At 38.7% G+C, this 21,219-nt stretch overlaps 1 long non-coding RNA gene across 1 annotated transcript; it reads left to right on the top strand.

Annotated features, from left to right (window-relative positions):
- The first annotated feature begins 4,300 nt into the window (after positions 1-4,300).
- LOC134144198 (uncharacterized) lies at positions 4,301-19,914 on the top strand. The gene is made up of 3 exons (XR_009959312.1): positions 4,301-4,359; positions 4,814-4,885; positions 19,842-19,914. It is a non-coding gene; the product is annotated as an uncharacterized LOC134144198 (long non-coding RNA).
- Positions 19,915-21,219: the final 1,305 nt, after the last annotated feature.

The raw sequence follows: 21,219 nt of genomic DNA, 5'->3' as shown, positions 1-21,219 counted from the left end.
TGTTTTTTCCTTGTAAGGAAATCAGGACACCTCTAAATTAGTAACAGTTACCTTTTAACTCAATTTGAGTGGTAGGATTATTCATTATTTGGAATTTTTTCCTAGTTTGTTTCAGACTTATCAGTCACCTGTCTTTATCTGGAGAAGGTTGTTTAGGTCACTTTACAAAATTAGGTATTTTAAAAATACATCAAGATGACTAGAAACACTCCTAAGTGTCCTTATTTCTTTGAATTCCAGTACATTATATTAGGTTTATACCTTGGATTTCCTCCTCATCCAGTGTAAAACTTCAGCTTATGAAGCAACAAGAAATCAAATCACATATAATGTTTTAAATTAAAATTATTTAAAAGTCTTCTTCATTCAGGAGTATAGTTTACACAAGCCTGCGAATCATGTTATGCTTGCAACCTTCTGTTCAGTTCCACTCTTCTCAGTTCATAAGGGAGTTTTTGTGCTTTTACAAGGCATTTCCATCTTAAAGGAACACAGTCCTAAGAGAGTCTTATGCATTTAGATGCTTTCTCCTCCCTGTTGTTCCAAATTCACTTCATTGCTGGAACCCTGGAAGAAAATGAGATGACTCTTCAGCCAGGATTTGCAGGGTTCACCAGAGGACATCAAGACTGAAAGGGAGTAACACAGAGAAAAAGCCAGCCTGAGACAATTCATCATTCCCCAGCATGAGTAGGAGGCTCTGCCTACTCCTGTCAGATCCTAGCCTTTTGTCTCAAGCCAAACAGCTATAGAAAGCAACAAGAGTAAAATTAGTTTTAACAGACACAGAGTGAGACCACTCACGCAGAGCTCACCATCAGCTGTAGGTCTAAAAGGTCATCATCTGGTAATGAGAAGGCAAGGCAGAAACTTCTTTGCACTTAAGAGTCTTTCTGAATGGTGGTTAAAGAATATTATAGCATACTCTAAAATTTTCATAAAAAAGGAGAAGAGCAGAAGGAAATAAGCAAGCAAAGCTAAAGCCAGTAGTTTTCTAAAATTCGATATTGTTTCAGATGCAAAACAAATATAAAGAAAAAGCTGTCAAAAAGGAGCTTAAAATACGGAGTGGTGCAGATACAAAACCATAGCAGAATGCTCAGTGTAAGGCTAGGAAACAATTAAACTGAGAATTCTACTAAGACAAAGGTTCTCAGTCCTTGGTTGACTACAGAAATTATAGCCTGGGACTAAATATCTATACAGAATTTCATCTTTGGTAAGCCTTACTTCAGGCTTCCCTCCATGGCCCTAAGAGTTAGGATTTTAAGCAAGCCATGAGGTCTCCTAAGACGAAAGTCCAAAGTTCCCTCATGGCTGACTACAGAAACCGTGGACGAGCAATAAAATTCCCATCAGCATTGTATCACAGAGAAGAATGCCATTCATAAAGGCAATTAATGATAGCAAATTAAACAAAGTAACAAGGCATTTGAAGTCAGCTCAACTACCCTGCTTGCCTGAAACAATGTATTGTATGATCAGAATAGTGTTAATGTTAAACAATAATAGTAGATGCTGCTTTTTATTTAATTTAGGAGATTTGTTTTCAAAGGCATTTCATGGTTAGGGCATGCTCTGTGTCATAATGCAGACAACATTCTTGCCAGAAAAGATACCTTTCTGGTACAGCATGAACCTCTTCATGTTCTGGACCCGTTGCAAACTCCTATGACTCATGTGGGTCTTAGTTATTTTTGAACCTTACCTATTAGAGTATAATCTCTCATGATAATGACTTTATCATAGTTTTGACAGATTGCCAATAGTGCCATTCAAAATCTCGCACAACATATTAACCAGTTATCCTCAGCTCTGATCAAAAGGAAACTCCAGCTTTCTAGCGTACAGAAAGACAGAAAGCAATATACAAACTCATTATAGAAAAATATCTTGATCATGACAGGCTCAGCACTTACAGTGAATGCCCAGCCATGCTGTACTCTAGAACATAACACAATCAGGAGTCTAATTTGGAAAACAGCTGATATTTCAGTTCTGGACTGCTTTGGGGACAAGCAGCCTCTCTGCCTCCAGGTCAACAATCGAACATTCATTTGTCTTCTCTGCCTCACAGTTCATTCTTGTCAGGATTTTTCTATTATTGTTCTCTGATTTGTACAACCATTCTGGAATTTTACATTAAAGTAGGACTGATGCAACTCTAGCTACCTTGCAGATTTTCAGTATACATTACATGAAGAACATAAGAACTTAAAGAACTTAAGATTTCACCGTTTCACTAAGAAATTTAATTTGGCTTTTCATAGAGAAATAGCACAAGTTCTTCTTTATTTTAACTGTGTTTTTATATCCACACTGCAAACCATAAGCACACTAAGAGTCATATTTTTGAGAAACAAGTATAGTTCTGTCAAATACTGTGGAATAATTTATTAACATAGGACTTTTCTAAAAGAAAAAAATCCTCAGCAGGATTGCTTGTACAATGTAAAAAAATGCATTTAATTAGCCTATTTGTGAGGCATACAGGAAATTACAGTAAATGCCCTACTAAAAGTGACACCACAGTACAGTGTCAGAGGATGGGAACTGGGGATTTTCCATTAACACTCTTCTGCATGACACTCTACTCTTGCTTTTTTTCTCTTCATTCAGATGAGAATTATAGGCACTTCTGGTTTGAGTAAACATTTCAATACTATACCTCACTGAAATGTCACCTTTAATTAAGAGCTCTGAAGCCAACTCCAGCATTCTCCTGCAACAGCTGGGCCTAGAGAGATGAAAAAGCAACAAAGTGCAAACTTCAGTTTACTGCCAGCAAGTACAGTTATCTTCCACATGCGTGTGGCATAGAGAGTTTCTGCATAAAGGCTCAGGGTGGGAACAGCTGCGGCCCTGACGTGCTCCACTTATGTTTCATCACTCTTCTGGGAAGTCGTTCAGCTGCTTGATCCTGTCAGAAGCATGGAGGGAATTCCAAAGCCTTCGTGACTTAGCCCAGCAGCAGAAAACAAAATGAGCTTTTTAGCAGGTGACCCTTATTTTTGAATCATTTTGGCATGACACCACCCTTATCTAATACATGGGGAACAGCACACAAGAATATATAGAAGAACACGCCATTTATGGAGCATCTGTTGGTGCGTGATGGACATCAAAAGGATAGCTATTTGCTCAGTTCTCTCTCCCAATAAAGTAGGTCAACATATACTTGGCAAGTGTTGACATCCACAAGAACTGGTGCACAGTACTGAAGATTTCCCTGCAAGAGAAACTTGGTCCAAGAAACGGGTTTCCAGGAGGAAAGACAAGTGGTTCAAGATTTGTTGTTTGACAGATGAAAGGATGAGAGCTCAGTGACTCTCCTGTTTTAACTAAGCCAGGTAGTTATGAAAATGGATGTGCTTTTCTAAGCAGGAATAATTAATTCTCAGACGCATCCTCTTCTTTACTTTCAGTCTGAAGTCTACTGCTCTTACCACCCTCAAGAAAGGTGTTTTTTTTTTAAAAAAAAAAAAACTTAGCTGGATATTTCAGCAGACAGTAGTTCCAAACCTGGATTTCTTGGCCTTTACCTTGCAAAGGGGCTAGCTGGAATCATTAAGTGCCCATTGCCATAAAACAAACTCAAAGAAGAGGGACAAAAAATAGCCCTGCATCATCTCCTTAGCTTCCCGACCAACGCCACGCCATCTTGTCACCTTCCCCTCCCGCCCGGCGCCATCTTGTCAGCCTCCCCTCCTGCCCCGTGCCATCTTCTCGACCTGCCTGGTGGCAGCCTGCGGCTGCGACGTGTCTGTCGCACTGCCCTCGCCTCCAGAGCTGGATTGCGGTGCTAGCCAGCAGCTCCTGTCCCTACAAGGCAATGCATCGGGGTAGCCCCCCGCATCCCCAGCTCTTTCGGACCGCCGGCCCAAGCATCGCGCCAGGCTTCGCGGGTCGGGTTGGGCAGCCGCGTGGCCGACGGATGCCTACGAGTCCCAGCAGCCCCCGCGCCAGCGAGCCGCTAACGGCTGACGAAGGGTACCGCAAAGGCTGCTGGGGCTTGTGGTCCCGGGGAATGCCCGGGAAAAGTACTTCCGCGTTAACACTTAAGTGGGGGGGGGGGGGGGGTCAGAATTGCCGAAAGATAAATTTCCAATTTGTGTTTGTATTATAAGCAGAAATAAGCCAATCTTGGATGAAGTATTAATAGAGCATTAATCTTTGACCTCAGAAAGGTGAAGGCAACTTTCACCAAAGGATCGTAAACTACAGCCCAAAGCCAGGTCTTTATGAACTCTTTTTGAAATAAATATGCCCTCCTTTAACACAGGTCAGGCAAATGAAATTCAAACAGTGTACCTGGATGTGCCTAACACCTCTACATGACTAAACTGCAGGAGCGCTGAGGTAAGAATATGTTGTGATTTCTCGTAATAAAAATGCCAGTGATTCCAGGCCTACAGTTACCTCAGTTGTAAAGTTTCTCTTTATGACAGAATTAATGCTGCTGAAGAGACACATATATTCCTGAAACTCGTACTTTGGGAGGATGCTTTTTTATTATTTTTCATTTGTACAACTTCAAATTAAAACCTTTAGTTTTTCAAAAATGACATGAGATGATTTCATTAGACAACAGCCTTAACCTGTGTCTGACATTGCTTGGCAGATACCACGTACTTAAGTCTCACTCTAAATTATGAGTAATGAGATGGTGAAATTTGTAAGCGTCTGTTTTCCTCCAGCTTAGGAAGTCTAGGAAATGCAACGTTTTCTAAACTGTAAATCATTGTTATTTACATGAGACTCTTTCAGAGGGTGTAACTTCCCTGAAAGACTACCTGTATCTTTCTTATTTCAGCTGGAATGACAAGCCAAGTGTTCCAGAGTCAGCAAAATCACAGGGTCAACAACAGCCATTAGAGTGCTTCAGGTGAGCAGTATCTGTTTTTTTCTTGTTTGGTTTTCTTTGTTTTTTTGGTTTTTTTTTTGTTTTTTTTTCCCCTTTCCACATTTCAGTATAGCCATATACCTGCTGAGTAGTATCGAAATTAGCTGTAAGGAGAGAAAATTCCCACCTAATAAAATCTGATCAGTCATACATTTTCTACATTCTTCAGATAATTAAGAGTATTAAGGGGAAAAATAGCTCTTGCCTTTTTAAAGTGATCCTTTTAAAAGGCAAATGTGAGAACATTCAGTTTATACGCTGACTGTGACAAAAAGGTCTCAAGGGAATTACTGTAGTACAAAGTATTACATTCTTTAATTACTTTAAGAAATAACTGATAAATCTCTCAAGAAAATTTTTCTCTGTCTAGGCATAGGTATTGTTACTTCAATAAAATGTGCCAATATTTTTCTCAGTTTTTCAGCATAACCTTGTTTAATTTTGTGGAAGACTATTGCCATTCTAACATGGTTCCTTTCTTGCCTTGTCAAATCTTAGGCATAGGTGTTCTTCAGTGTGCATGATTTTGCTTAAGTGAATGGCCCCCTCAGAGAAACATATTACTTTAGTACAATTGTGGACATGAATAATTTAGAGGGGCAGGAACCCAAATAGAATTTACAAAGATATTTAATGTTTAACTCCCAGTTGACTTTAATAGATTTTAGAGGTCCAAATGGCTTTGAACTATATGATTAAGTGCTATAAGATATTGGAGTAGAAATAACATACTCATTTGGGTACTTAAACTCTTTCACTGAAATCCTAGTTGATGAAATTTTCCTATTGGATTTGAATATATGATGTAAAAAGAGGAAACTATGCAGGGGGAAAGCATAGGCAAAGTCAAAAATTAATCCAAAGAATACACATTTCTTCTCCAAAAGGCCACATCATTAAGCCTTTATATGCTTTATTCAAAACTTACTTAAAAATGTCTTCATCAATTACATCAAATTAAAAATGGCATCAGATTAAAACTTTATAATTATATTTTTAACAGTGTTAAAATTATGTTTTAATCTATAGTGCTTTAAATAATCATAACTGTGAGGAGGAAGGATATTGTACATACCTCTGAAAGGAGAAAACGTTGTATAGATTACAAAAAATAATGGAAGAATTGCCAGAGGCATGTCTTCTGCTGACTAAAGGGCTATCCTAGACTACCCCTTGGGTGCTGTTCACATGAATGACGAAGGCTTTCAGTGAATACACAGAAATCTAATCTGCAATAAGAGAAGCAGAGAAAACAGTCCCAGACTCTGGAAATCATATGTTTTGTTAATTGTTGACTGCTAGGAACTAGAGCAGTGAACATCCTAATGCTAGCATGAAAATGGAAGTAGAGATAAGGAAATGAAAGGGTCTAATTAGTACATTGTTATCAGGGAAAGTCTGGAAGCAAACACCAAAGCTTGCAGTATCTTAGTGTGTCATCTACTTAACAAAGAGACTTATTAGGCCACATGTGAAGTGGCCTATTAGTAATGCTACACAAATAACAAAGAGAGATATGCATTTTTTGCAGAGCTTTAATAATTACTCATTGCTTTCTATAAAAATATGGAAAGCAACATCCAGACTGTCTCAGCCCAGTGCATCGCGCCTCTTCTGACTTTCATACTGCCACACTTGACTTTGGCTTACAGAAGAAGTAGCGAGACATTTGCACCCAGAAAGGGTTGCGCCCTTGCCTTGATCTCCATCTCTGCTGTACTGAATAGCTTCCACCAGCAAAGCATAATGAGGTTCCAGCAATATGGTAAATGCCATCGCTCCGGGGTCACCTGTGCACCCAAGAGACGGCTAATTCACCTCACACTGCTGTCAAGCCCCGTGCTGTGGGACTGCATACGCGTGTTTTACAATTGGCTCGTCACCGTCAGCCGTGCCTGTCATCGCTTTCAAATCGGGATGCTTCTGGAGTCAAAGGGCGTCCTGTCACCTTTGCCTCTTGCAGTGCTGATGAAACTCTGCACTGTGCAAGCGCGCAACAGAGACACGAAGGATGCTTATAAATGGTGTTTGTGGTTGTCCTGCAGGCATAAGGAGTGCAGCTCAGGATGAGAGATAGACTGAGCAGAAGTGTCTTAGTGGTAGAATTAATCCTGTTGTTTAGAAGTGAAATGTGCAGATAAAACAGTTTCTGCTTTAAGTCATTCATATTACCTCATTAAAATTAGATATGAACCACAAGCAGAGAGCCTTCTCCTTTGCCCAGGATTCTTTCTCAAATTTGCTTTCTACCACAGCACGTGAAGGGGGTTAGGCTTGTTTTCAGGTCCCATTAGAATGGAGAGAAATTGTTTATTCCTGGACTGAAGATTGATGTTCTATCTGAGAGAGAAGACTTTCATATGTGAGAGATTTGGGCTGGCAACTGCACAGAATGGAGTGATTTATGTTCAAAATTAATTTCCCTATGCAGAGGACTAGAAGCCTGTTGTTTTAAAAGAAAATCTTAAAATCTATGAACGATACGTAAATTTTTTACAAACACCCCAAATACACAGAAATCGTGTCTCCTCTGTGTATGTTGATTTCTCTAACTTGTCATGCTATATTGCTTTCGATATTAAAATCTAATTAAAACAACAAGCCTTAAAATTCATCATAAGAACATCCTCATATTCTGCCTAGCAGCAGGACAGGTTTACTGTTCTCCAGGACATGTGAGTTTGAAACTTTTGGACAGCTTTTTTTTTTAGTGAGCTCTGACCATCTATACTAGTAGACTCTTAACAAAGAAGTTGGTCCACCTCATTTATTCCTGTAGTGACTGAGTCATGAAATTGATTAATCATGAATGAGAATTTGAGGCAAATTTTTCTTTTTCTACATGATTTTTTTTAATCAGAAAACAAGTCTTCTGCATTTCTGTACTGCCAAAATGATTGGCAATGGTGCTTCTTTATTCATATTATTTTGACAGAGGTTCAGACTTTTTGCTGTATATAGATTTCTTTATTTAGATTTTTTTACATGTCCTAGTTTCTTTAAACTATGGCATAAAAAACAAAAATTTATTTTCAAAATAATTCCCAAATCACAGCTAATGAAATCCCAAATCACAGCTAGCAGAAATAAAATCTAAAGGATAACTAAAAGTATTCTAGACATATGTAGAGGAAAAAAGAAGCTAAATATTTTCCTATCTTGTCACTGCAAAACATACCTTGCAATGCCAAAATGATCTGTGCACCTGTTACTACACACTATGTTCCTATGCATGCACACTAATGGCAGAATAGTAGATATAGTACTACTGGTACAATAATGTTAGTGAGGTATTTCTTATGTTATACAATCTTTACTTGTCAGTTTTAACAGTAAACATATAAAGTACTGCTTTATGTGAATTTTCTTAGGTTACTGTTTTCCTTAGAAAACTACTTTATGCTCTGGGAAGGAATTCATGCATGGGTCAGCAAGGAAGTTTGAAGTCAGAGCTTTCAGATACATAGTGCAGACCTCCATCCAGCACTACCAGATGCTATCTTATTTTGGTTCACTGTAATGTAGTCCTCCTTTAAATTGTATTTGGTTACTTCTCACCTAAGGCAGATCTGCTTTAGCTCCCTGTGTGCCCCTTCATAGTTACAAGCTGTGAAAGCAGTGGGTCTCTGAGTCAGAAGCTCATATTTTTAACATTTCTCTTTGTATTTCTCTTTGTATCTTTCTGTTATTAATAGCTATTTGTCAATATAAAATTTTTGGAATTCTAGTATTGACGTAAAAATACTTTCTTTTACACATAGCTATATTTATGGTTAATAACATAGATGTAGTGACTGACCTAAAAAGACCAATTCATTTCGAAATTATGAAAAGCTTTTATCTCATCTTCTAATCTGATCTTAAATGAGGATATTTTCAGTCCTGGAAGAATGAGGTATTGCTACTCATATAAATCAAAATCTGAGCTCACAGGCTAATTTAATCAAGAAGGAAAGAACAGCTTTTACTGGCAAATGCAGGCATAATCATCAAATGGTAGATAACATAAGGTCAATGGCAAGTCACGTCTTAGAAGAAAAGGAAACTGTCAATTTGCAGATGCAAGATTGTATTTACTATTAACCTTTACAGTGTAACTAAATAGAAATATTTCCCAGCAGGAATTAATACCTAGAGTGTAGCTTTTGAATCTTCATGGATTTATGAACCATGTTCAATTACCTTCTTAAATCTTTCCTCATACACAGCACTTTATCACCTTCCCACCTATCACAGCACCATAAAAATAGGACTGTGCCACTCCAGAGAAACCTATTGTTTCAAGACTTCACAGACTTACTATTAAAGCCAATTTCATGTTTCATAAATTTTTATATCAAACATTCATCCCTGGCTTGCTTTTCTATCTGGATGACATACTAGATATTTTTTTAAAGATAAATTAAATCTTTTTAACCATATTTTCCTCATTCCAGGTGTAATCCCAGAGAACCTCTGTAGAATATTGTTTCAGGGCTAGAGAAGACAAAACATGTTTTGAAAACAAAAGGCAAAATGATCCAGAATTTGTCTTATCCCTGCTTACATGTTTGCTCATAACAATGTAATAGTTATTGATCTCCTGCCTGCCCAGATATACAGAGTTCAATCAGTAACTGTGCTTATGTATGAAGGATATTTATCAATAAGCTCTTTGCTTTAAATGACTAGAAAAAGGAAGAGCTCTGAGTACACAAAATAGTCATCTTAGCTATGATTCTGCCACTGATTCTAACAGAATGGCAATGTATTTGGCAGAGATTTAGGGATTGTTAAATGATACCAGTGTGTGTCTCTACAAGTCATTAGGAAATTTGCATTTCACGGAGAAGATTGAATTCTATTTCTCGTTGTCAGATCCATATGTGACAGTTCAGCTAAATATATTCAGTCTAGGACCTTTTTTTTTTTTTTGTTCTTTCAAATGATTCTAATTTAAAAGATGGCCAGGGCAACAGCTTTTCACAAAAAAAAAGCGGGTGCTGTAATTTTTGGAATGAACAAATATAGAGTTATTGTTTTCCTGTTTTATGAAAACCTTAAAACAAATGTCAGCGATTCATTAAACAGATATTTATGGCAATGTTCATATTGTTATTAGCCCTTTAAATATTTCTGGAGAGCTAATAAAATAAAATTTTCAGACGGTTCATAAAACTGTATCCTCAGATTGTCAGGCAGCAGAGTAGTGTGAAGGTGTCGGGTGGAAACAACAGGAAGGCAGAGAATTGTAGCATGACAGTTGTAGCATCTTAAACTGATTTTGCCACTGAGGAAAAGTATAATGTAGCTACACCTTTAAACTTTGTTTCTACAACCTTTTTAGTATGTGTAGGGAGTTAAATGCAACAAAATACAATGCAACAGAACCACAGTAATTTATGCTGTTTTTACTTAATAATGTAGTAACTGTATGTTTAAAAGTATCTGAGTTAAGGAAATTAGAGCGAAACTAAAATCTCTGAAAAGAAGTAGTATTTAATAGCAATACAGGGTGTGCAGAAAGAACTATTAGAAACTCTTCTTTAAGTCTTTTAAAATAATTTATCAATGTTTGCCTTAACTTTACAGCACACACTGTACTTAAAATGTGTTTTTTCCATTTTCTTTTCTATGCACTGTGCTACAGTGGCAGATAACCTGGAGGTCCTCAGCTTTGAAACAAATAACACAAACAGTTACAGTTATATTATTAGCCTTATAACTAGTCCCATCAATTTCTGTAGTTTACTATGTTCCTAAAATAAATTTGGGAAAGCCATATATAGTAGAGCACAGACTGAACGTCAGTGAGACTATTTATGTGCTTAAATGCCTTTCCAGAGCACAGTCATACTAAAAAAAGCCTTTAAATTTAGATTCTTCAGCAGAGCACAGCTATTTGGAGAAACTGATTTTAAGATAGTAGACTTCATTAAATGTCTCTTGATATCATAGAGGAATAAAGAGTAAGTGAGCTTATTGACTTTAAGTGAGTAACAGAGCAGGTTTAGAAAATGGCAGCTGCAGTTTCAAATGCATATTGCTTCACTCCAATATAACTTAGCCAAAGTTTAAAGCACATTTATTTATTTAAAATGAGAGTTTTCCACTTCTTTAGCAGGATTCTATCTGACTTACTTTCTTGTATTGTCATTTCTGTCTTGTTGTTTGTCAATATGAGATATCTCAAAATTTTTGTATTTCTCAAAGTCTTTTTCCTTATGTCACAGCCATATGGATTTTCTTGAGAACGCAAAATGCAGGCTTATTACTAGCAGTTCCAGGTAGAAAACTTAAGAAGATATGGAAAATATATTGAAAACTAAAAATTAATGTTCATGTCTTAGTCATTACAGGAATAAAGTTTGAAGGCATTTTGTTTTTTCCCTGAGGTGCTATTATTTTCATGTATACTGACAAAACCAACCCTTGCTGAAGGAAACATTAGAGGGCATCGAGCTCAAAGGCATGGGGGAAGAGTGGGGTATTCCATCTTTTAGGTAGGAGTTAGATTGTAGGTATAGCATGCTTTACTTCTGCAGTTTTTATGATTTGTTTTATGAATTTTCAGATATAAAAAGACTGGATAAAGAAAAGCAGTAGAAGAAAAATAAATATGTACACAATCCACAGATGCTGTGCAGTTAGGCTATATTTTGAATTTCTGTCATCACATATTTCAATTCATGAATTAATCTTTATAGCACCTGATATAGAACATAACTAGTAGACCTTAAATTTTGGTTGGTAGCCCATTTACTGTCATTATAAGGGCATCAGCCTTCTCCCCTTCCATTTCTAAAGCTATAGCAAATCACATATTTGATATGTAGAAAATGCTGTTAGTTAAAGCTTAGCCAAGATGCAAAGAGGGCAGAGGAGGGGAGGAGAAGACAGAGCTGCACAACTGCAAGAACTGCAGCAGGAATCGGGACTGCCTGTTGAGGAAGCGAATGAACTGGTGCCCTCCTCCCACAGAAAGTGTTCGGGACATAGTGAGCGTGTGAAGTCCTGTATCATCCTCCAGCATCTCCTTCTATTTACTGCATGGATCTCCTTTGTAACTGCTACAGGGCAACAACATGATTTGTAAGCATCCTTCGTGTCTCTGTTGCGCGCTTGCACAGTGCAGAGTTTCATCAGCACTGCAAGAGGCAAAGGTGACAGGACGCCCTTTGACTCCAGAAGCATCCCGATTTGAAAGCGATGACAGGCACGGCTGACGGTGACGAGCCAATTGTAAAACACGCGTATGCAGTCCCACAGCACGGGGCTTGACAGCAGTGTGAGGTGAATTAGCCGTCTCTTGGGTGCACAGGTGACCCCGGAGCGATGGCATTTACCATATTGCTGGAACCTCATTATGCTTTGCTGGTGGAAGCTATTCAGTACAGCAGAGATGGAGATCAAGGCAAGGGCGCAACCCTTTCTGGGTGCAAATGTCTCGCTACTTCTTCTGTAAGCCAAAGTCAAGTGTGGCAGTATGAATGGGTATGAAAGTCAGAAGAGGTGCGATGCACTGGGCTGAGACAATCTGGATGTTGCTTTCCATATTTTTATAGAAAGCAATGAGTAATTATTAAAGCTCTGCAAAAATGCAGATCCTTCGTAATCTTTGCTATTTGTGTAGCGTTACTAATGAACTGGGCATTGCACAGGCAACTGAGAGACAGAACTCCTGTATGAGTAGCTGACGTATAAGCAATTCATCCAGTTACTGGCTAAATGTCCTCAACTCCCATATTAAAGCTGAGTTTTTTTGTTTTTTTTTTTTTCTTACCTGCAAGGTCTAATGGTTATTCTGGAGAATACTAATTAGCTGGAGCAATTAAGAATGATATCAGCAGATACAATACTTCACAATGGAAATCCAACACAGCAGGCAGGGTTTTGTTTTGTTTTGTTTTAAGTTATTTCAGTCACTTGACAGAGCAGGTCTCCTGATTTTCCACGGAAGATGGAGGGTCAGCAGAGAACAATGTTTTTGGAGAAGTCATTAGCTATAAATAAAGCCATTTGTAACATCTGATAAACCACCTCCTGCAGAGGGATCCGTGTAAGCACATTCCATTCTTTCTACGCTCTCTCTCATCCTTTGTTTGCTTCTTTTTCATCGGTCGAAGGCAGTTTCCCGTTATTCTGCACTCACTAAACACGTCCTGTGATTGTGGCAAATTTTGTGAGCTGTGTGAATGCTGAATGCATTGGAGACTGTCAAGAAGAAAACTGAATTTAGTATTGTGTTGGTATCACCAGTTTTTCCCATATGCCTGTACAGAAATGAATCTTCAGTAGCTGGAAGCAGCGGTAGGGAAGCCCGCAGCTGTTTGAAACTCATTTTCCCCATCTGGCATCATCTTCACAGTCTGGTGCCTCAGGAGACCTAGGATTGATATGGGAATTAGAGAAAAAAAGTAGCTATAAAAGAAAATTAAAACAAAGTCATGAAATTCTCTTGTACCCAGATGATATTTGCCATTAAAATACAGCTCCTGTGCTGCAAATCTGTTTCATGGTTAAGCAGATGGTGCTGTGGTGTGAATATTTCACAAACGGGGCAAGAAGGAGAGACAGTTCTGACAGCTGAAGGTACCAAACCACGGAGCTGTTTTAGTACAAACCATGCAATTCATATCTCACTAGACATATTGCCCATGAGAAGACAGAGAACAAACAAAAAGAAATGTATTTGTCACTGAAGACACACAAGTAGAATAGATAACACTTAAAACATCTTTAATTGGGAGTTGTGTTTAGTATGATTGCTTTCCTTACTGCATCCGGTTCTTGTGAACCCAAACTTTTCTTGTGTTATGCAGTGGAATGCAGACATCTAAAAAGCTCCAAATGTCTTATCCCTGTTCCCTAATCCAGAATTTATAAATATTTTTAAAGTCCTCTTCTGAGAGTTCCCCTCACAGTTGTATTGTGGGTTTTTTTGTACTACTTCTGGGTTCTTTCCATACTTTTGTATTTCTCTTCAAGGAAGATTACGGCTGTATCCAGAGGACATCAGGAATGCTCCTTTAGTCTTCTGTGTGGGTTCTTTGGAGAAAGTCTTAGTCTCTTCCTTCCTCTGCTATGTATAAAATACATATCATATTTCGGCCCCATAAATATGAATGCTTCAAGTTTGTTTATTGACAGACTCATTTCAGAAATGCACATGAACTTCAAGTGCTGGGCACGAACACAAACACTCCATAATTTCAAAAAGGGAGGAATGTCTTAATAAATTCTCCAAACTCCAATAAATAAATTCTCTCACTATCCTTATTTTAATATTTGTCTATCTCCATCATTAAAAAACTTGGGTAATAAGTGAACCTTTCAAACTGAGTCGCGGTCTGAAGCTGGACTCGCCCTTTGATGATCTCCTCACCTCAGGTGCTCTGTGTAGGGCTTGTCGTCACCACACCAAACAGCGTTAGCGGGAGCGCTCCAGAGGAGCCCCGCTGGAAGGCTGCGGGTGGAAATGAAGCAGTCACTGAGGATCGATTGCATGCTTTATGCCACTGAAGAACTGTAAAGCTGTCAGAAAACCAATTTGCCTGTTTTGGTCAAGGAAATCTTAAGTAACCTAGAGCTGAGTTCTCTCTCTTGTGCCTTACAGCAGGCTTTACTTTTAAGGCTATGTTACGAATACAATCAAGGGAAGGCGTTGGTTGGATGCTTCCGCACCTTCGAGATTCACAGTGGCTGTACTAGCTTATTGACGCCTCACGTTTTAAATTGTGCAGTGAGCCAAGTGAGTCCAAGGTTGATTTTGGACTTAGGGTAGATCATAAAGAAGGCATCTGTAATTTCAGTTCCTCTCATCTCAGTTCTGGTACAAGCCTAGCTTGCCCAGCCTAAGGATCTAGTCCTGAATACAGACCACAATGTTTTGCATGCAGATGTTTCCGAAAGAAGTAAAAATGCAAGGAATTAAAATGTATAAATCAAATTTGTAGTCTCTTGCTTAATGCAAGTGAAATAGTCTACAACATAATGCAAGAAACATCTGCTAAACCAATTAAAAATTAATGAAGAAGAAAATTAAGATTCCTTTGTTGTTGATTTTTATCAATTTGTGTTCAAATCTGAGAAAGATTTAATAAGAGTGCTGCTAGTTCATAGTTAATTCAAAATGGTTCTAAATGATTTAGTTTCAATTTATATTTTGCATACATATTCTGGAGTTCTTCATGTAAGCAGTAAATTTGTGATGCATTAATCCACCAACAAATACTGTCTAAACATTTCGAAATACATCTTCCCTGAGTAGCGGTACAAAGTTATACTGCTATTTAAATGAAAGAATACTTTAGATAGCAGCTTTGGCAGTCAGGATCATCTTCAGCTTTATCTGCTGTGCCTTTTTGGCGGTATTTCAGTCATGCTCCAATTATCAGTAAATTTATATCTGGAAACTGACAGAGAAAATAAGTATTTTGAATAATTATGATATTGAGAGCATAACTACAGAAATCTAAGGGTAAATCAGTGTGAATTTCCAAGTGCATGTCATGTCCCTGAGAGATGGACTCAGAATGAAAATTTTGAAGTTGTGCTTCCACTGAGATCCAAGGCGAGACTCCCACTGCCTTTGGTGGGAACAGCATTTCACCTTTGACTTCTCATCCCACTGGCACTGTCAGTACTCTAGCTTTTTGTGAGAACCTTTTATATGTTTGGATTGCCTGATGACTGTACAACTGCTCAGAGGAGTATCACGCTGTATTCCTATCAGCTTCTTTCCATCCCACTTTTTCAGGTCAGCTGTAGATTGTCTCTACATCAGCAGGTGATCTCAGTAGTAGAAAAATGCTTTATCTTCATATATAAAAGCCAAATTATTCTTGCTATATTTGAATTGTATCAATTCAAGGTTCTGTAAGTTGATAAACTTCAGAATTTATTTCTGAAATATATCCTTGATTAAAATTTTCCATAAAATTAATATTGGCATCTTTTCTTGATTGTGTGTGTCATAGGACAATTTGGCTGCGATATTAAAAGTAGATAAGAACATATAAACACTAATAAAAACAATACCCCCTTTTTACTTGTGAAATAGTAGTGGCAGTTTTTTTGATTTTTGTTTTCTTGAAACGATATATATTAGCTTCAGGTATAACTTTTAAAAAACTGTATACCATAACTTTAGTAGACCAGGTCTAGCATTCACATGTTATCTGTTTGTATGCAGAGCAGCTGGATACATTTAACCTTTCCAGTATATCTAAGATGTGCTTCAGTTGCACAGGGGTACAGAGCTTCACTGCTGTGGTCTGGTGCATGCATCAAGTTGCTCTCCTCTATCTATCCCAGACCACAAAAGATCATCTTTAAACAGTTTGCTTAGAAGTTACTAACCTTTGTTTCTAATCTAATTTAGGCAGATCCCAACCATGAAATGAATTTGTACTAACTTACAGATTATGCTACATTACAATACACTTCCTTGTACCGTTCGGCATGAGGATTTGACACGATATTAATAATTTTTCCAGAAAGCATCACTTCCTAAATTATGTATGTTTTAAAAGTTAACAGTCTTTGTAGCCAAACTAGCTAGTTCAGAATTACAGCACAGTAGTGTTCCAGGTATGTATTTTTATCAACCCTAGATCTACTCCTTAGCAGCCAAATCAAATCTCACATAAACCATTAAGGTGTTTTGCTTCAGTATCTCAAGGGGATGAAAAGGATTTTCTTTCCATGTTTAAATTCTTCCACTTTCCCATGATTTTATCTCTCAATCCCTTCTACTTCTCCCTTGTATCTGCTCTGATGCATGGAGCTAAACCATAGCAGTGTCATATGTTTAAATAAAGGATGCTGTGAAAGCATCACTTTCTTTTTTTTCCAGAAATCTCCTTTCATCTTGTGGCCCTCATTCTTCCTGACATTAAGGTCACTTTATGTTGCTGGGAAATAAATGAAAATCAGACTTTACACACCAAGGTGTACTCTAACGCTGAATGGGAATTAAGAATCACGGATAAAAAGAACAAAAAAACAGCTTGCGTGAAAAATTGCTATTTTCATTCCACATCTACAAACGTTCCTCTTCAAGGGAGATGCAAGATGAGCAAAATTCATATAATAAGATTCCTCTTGGGTTTAACAGAGAGAAAAGAGAATTTGCTTGTAATGCTTGGCATTTGCTGCAACATAAAAATACATATACCTCTGGAAACTATACTATAAAGAACTGTTTATATTAACTGGGATTGAAAGAAAGGATAAAAATTGTTGACAAGAAAACTAAAGCTTCATTTGCCTGTTACCAAAACTATTGTAGAAAACAATTCATTATATTGCTGTACTGTTATTCCTCTGGAGACCTATATCTGTCATGGTCAAAGAATGTCCTGAATAGTCTAAGATTTGTTTCTTTAAAACATCCAAAACGAAAAGCAGGAGATAATGTACTGCATTACAATTTTATTCCTGACAGAGGGGGAAAAAAATACAATTGGTACTGTTTTTTCTATTACACTTCTGTATATTAGCAGAAGAAAAGGAGATGACCTTGTAGGCTTCTTGGAATGTTTTGATATAAATTTCAGTGTTTTGTCTTGCAATGGAGGAACTCATCTGCACTAAGCCATATTAGTGGGCACTTCTGATTGATGCTAATAACACTGTTTGAATCTGAATATCCTGGCAAGACTTTTCAAATAGGCAGCACAATACAGTAATTAATATGAGAAGTTACTCCAAATCTTAGCATCGTAGAGCAGGTTATAAAATAGAAATTTTACAGATTTTGGTGGGATTTTTACAAGCAAATTTCCATCAAGTTGAACCCTGAATGTTAGTATAAATATCTAGTAAGACTGATGAGTCTTTTAGAATCATATCTTCACTATTCATCCCAAGGGTAAAGAAATAGTAAATCCAGTTTGTATATAAAGCAAATGAAATCAAATATATATTTTTTAATTTACATTGCTTTTATTTTATAAGCAAGAAATTATAATGTTAACTCTTTGCAAATTAGCAAGAAGTGAGTGTTTTTTCCAAAACCTTACTCAGTATTTAATTTTGCTTACCATGAAAATTACTGACGAATAAAAGTCGTATTGTTGCTCTTTTCTCTAGGTCCCAAATAAATGCTCATTTTATTCAATATCAGACAACATGTACCCAATACCTGTATATTATAACACTAGACCATGGTATCAATACGTGCTTATATTTGCAGATGATTTGCCTCTGTAGCCAATGCGTGAAAACAAACTCTGCCTTGGTATCTTCTTGCTACATGTAGACAGTAGGCGGAGCTGTTGAGCAAGAAATGGTTTTCTACATGTTCAAGTCACTACATAGTACATCATCATCAAGTTAATTTGTGAAGCTGACTCAGTGATTGCTTTTCATTCCTTTCACAAATGAATAAAAGTCAGAGTTCTCCCCAACAAAAACTATATAAAATCCTTCAATAGCAACTGTTACGTCAAATATTGCGGAAATTTTAGTTATCAATGTCCAGTTTTAAAAGAATTCATTTGGCTCTTGGAGTTTCATTATTCCACTAATTCAGCTAGGGAGATGCACAAGATTAAGGAGGGCTGGATTCAGCCACGGGAAGCATTAAGAAACCCTTAAATGTGTTTGGTTACACTTTCTGGAGTAGACCAGTGGGCTGCCTGAAGCTTACTTTGAACCTTCTAATTTTGCATTTAACATACTTTCCTGTGGCGCTTGTACTTTGTGCTTAGCTTATTAGCATTTAATTAGTGGACAGTTCCATTTCAAAGGCTGAGTGGAAGGAAATTCTCTGAAGTAATTACATGGATTAGTTGGAGATGCCTCTATCGTGATGTCAATTGCTACCCTATTGCATTAGTTAAGCAAAATAAGACTTAGCCTGCACCTTCTAGTTTCATCTGCCTCCCACTCAGAAATTAAAGCTTTAAACACTCCACAGCTGCAGAGTGTTTCAGGTCATACTTTCACAGCTGAGATGATTTTGGAACCAACTCAAACTCTCTAGCAGTTTAAAATATGTATAATGCTTTGGAAAGCAGGCAGCAACAATTTTGCTGCTAATGGACTGCCTCAGGGTAGTGCTGAGCCTCAGCTCCTGGAGGTATTTAGCACAGAGAGCACCTCTTTGAATAAAGCTGTTAGACAGTGTAGAGATACTAGTCCTCACCAGCTGAAATAACAACGATGAGATGCACACTGGTGGCTGGAAGAGGGATCTGTGTGCTGTCTGGAATGAAGCCACTTTATATCATTTGGCAATCCCATAGTCTGAATTCAGTGAAACACAACTTTTAATAGAGGTCACTGTACCCTCAAGGTACATACACGTTTATATTTTATTACAGTGATGTTTAAATACATAATGAATTAATTGGCTGTAGTGAGCATTCTCCACATTTTAAAACTTATCTTTCATTAAACATATAATTAAATAGAATTAAAGGAATCAATAATACAGGTGTTATTAAAAGCAAACACAATCATTACAGGATAAATTCTTCTTAGTGGCCGCATACAGCTTCCAGTCAGTAAAATAAATAAGGGGAGTTGCCGCAGCAAATACAGCAAAAAGCTGTGGAGAAGAAATTAAGTCTCCAAGAGCGCATATACAAAGACTATGTTGAGGGATCTGTGTTGTAATGCAAGTGTCCTAGCCACGTTAAGACATAGTTTAGGTGGAACTATACTGAGGCTTCTTTTAAACCAAGAAGTTTTTCCAGAAATGCTCTGTTCAGAAAATGGGGACCCAGTCTGACCTAAAAGCTTCAATGGAGATGTAGTTACAAAGTTCCTAGTAGAAAAAAATATTGTTTTAATGGTGTAACTCATTTCCGCCTCTATTTATCACACTCTCATCTTTCCTGGCAGTACTTGTAAGTATAGCGAAGCACTTAGCAGTGTTCCCTACAAATGCTTCTACGTGTGGTCTGTTATCGTAGTACTGAAATCATGGGTGCATATCTTGGCTTTGCAGGTAAAGAGCTCATGGCTCAGCTCCACTGGATAGTGAAAGATAGGAAGATAAAGGTAAGAGAGTTTCTTCAGACCTGCTATGCACAACTTTTTATAGTTTGAAATACTTTAATAGAAGTGTTACATGTGTCTGAGATTTTAAAGCGATACCATTGTTATATCCAACATTTGTCATTCATTTTCCTGCTTCTCAGAGCTGGGCGTGAGAATCCGGCACAAAAAGGTTTAACTCATTAACTTTGGGTTAACTGGTTTTGTGACTTTACATAGTCTGATCTTTGAAAAACTAGCAAAAAAATTGTTGATATGTGAATTCTGTGTGACCGAAAGTGGGAACTGTTGGAAGACTTGGGGGAAGGCATGAACTTGAACAGTCAGCATCGGCTGACAGACATTTTATTGTATTTTCCAGTCAAAACTTCATCCATTGTGCATCCATTTGCATATCCATTCCCCACACCAGTCTTACATCAGCTCTCATACTCCTTGAGGTTGGTTGACAAATTCTGTGGGGTTTTAGACCCGCAGACTGGCAGCCGGCCGAAGATCCTTCCCAGCCCCCCTGCAGCCCGCTGCCCTCTGCTTATTCCAGCAAACTGCGCTCACGGCCGCACAGTTTGTAATTTCCACTGCTTATTACTTAACAGAAAAACAACCACTTACTGAAGTGGATCAGAGACACCAAATCTGAGTAATATTTTTTTCATTGAAATGTTGCCTGGATGAACTCCTCTGTCAGTTTAATAATTCAGAAATTCCTGCTTGTGTGCCTCTTCACCTACGAGACCGCGAATGCGACCGGGGGGCTACGTGTTGGATTTACCAGGTGACCGTGTGCGACTAGCTTCGAGCAGGGCTCTCGCACCGCTTTGCTCCCCCGCTCCCCGGGCTGGGAGCCGGTTGCTCGTGGGTCCCCATCGGAGTCTGCGGCAGGATCAGCGGCGCCGGAGCCGTCGCAGCCCCGGCGCGTCCGGGCAGGCGAGCCCGGGCGGCGGGCACCGGGAGCGCGGCTCGGCTGTTCCCGCGTCCGCTTACATCCCTGTCCCGCTGCAGCCTCCTCCTGCCTTTTCTCAGCCCACGGGAGAGGTGTTTGTGCCGAGGGGGCACGCGGAGCGCTGGAAGAGCCGGCCGCAGCGGGGACGGAGCGACAGCTGCTTCGCTGACAGCTGCTCGCACCGAATGCCAGCGAGGCTCGGGGCGGGGAAACGCAAGGGGATTCAAAGAAGCGCGCCCCTCTCCTCACCGAGCGGGAGGAGCTCCGCTGCAGGCTCGGCGCTCAAGGCGGAGGCCGAGGACGAACGCGCCCGGCGCGCTCTGCCCGCCGCTAGGCCGCGCCCCGCCCGCCTCCCGCCGCACTACGAGTCCCGGCATGCCCCGCG

Source organism: Rhea pennata, chromosome 9 (assembly GCF_028389875.1).
Source record: "Rhea pennata isolate bPtePen1 chromosome 9, bPtePen1.pri, whole genome shotgun sequence".
Lineage (NCBI taxonomy): Eukaryota > Metazoa > Chordata > Aves > Rheiformes > Rheidae > Rhea > Rhea pennata.
This window is presented reverse-complemented; position numbering and strand designations above follow the sequence as displayed.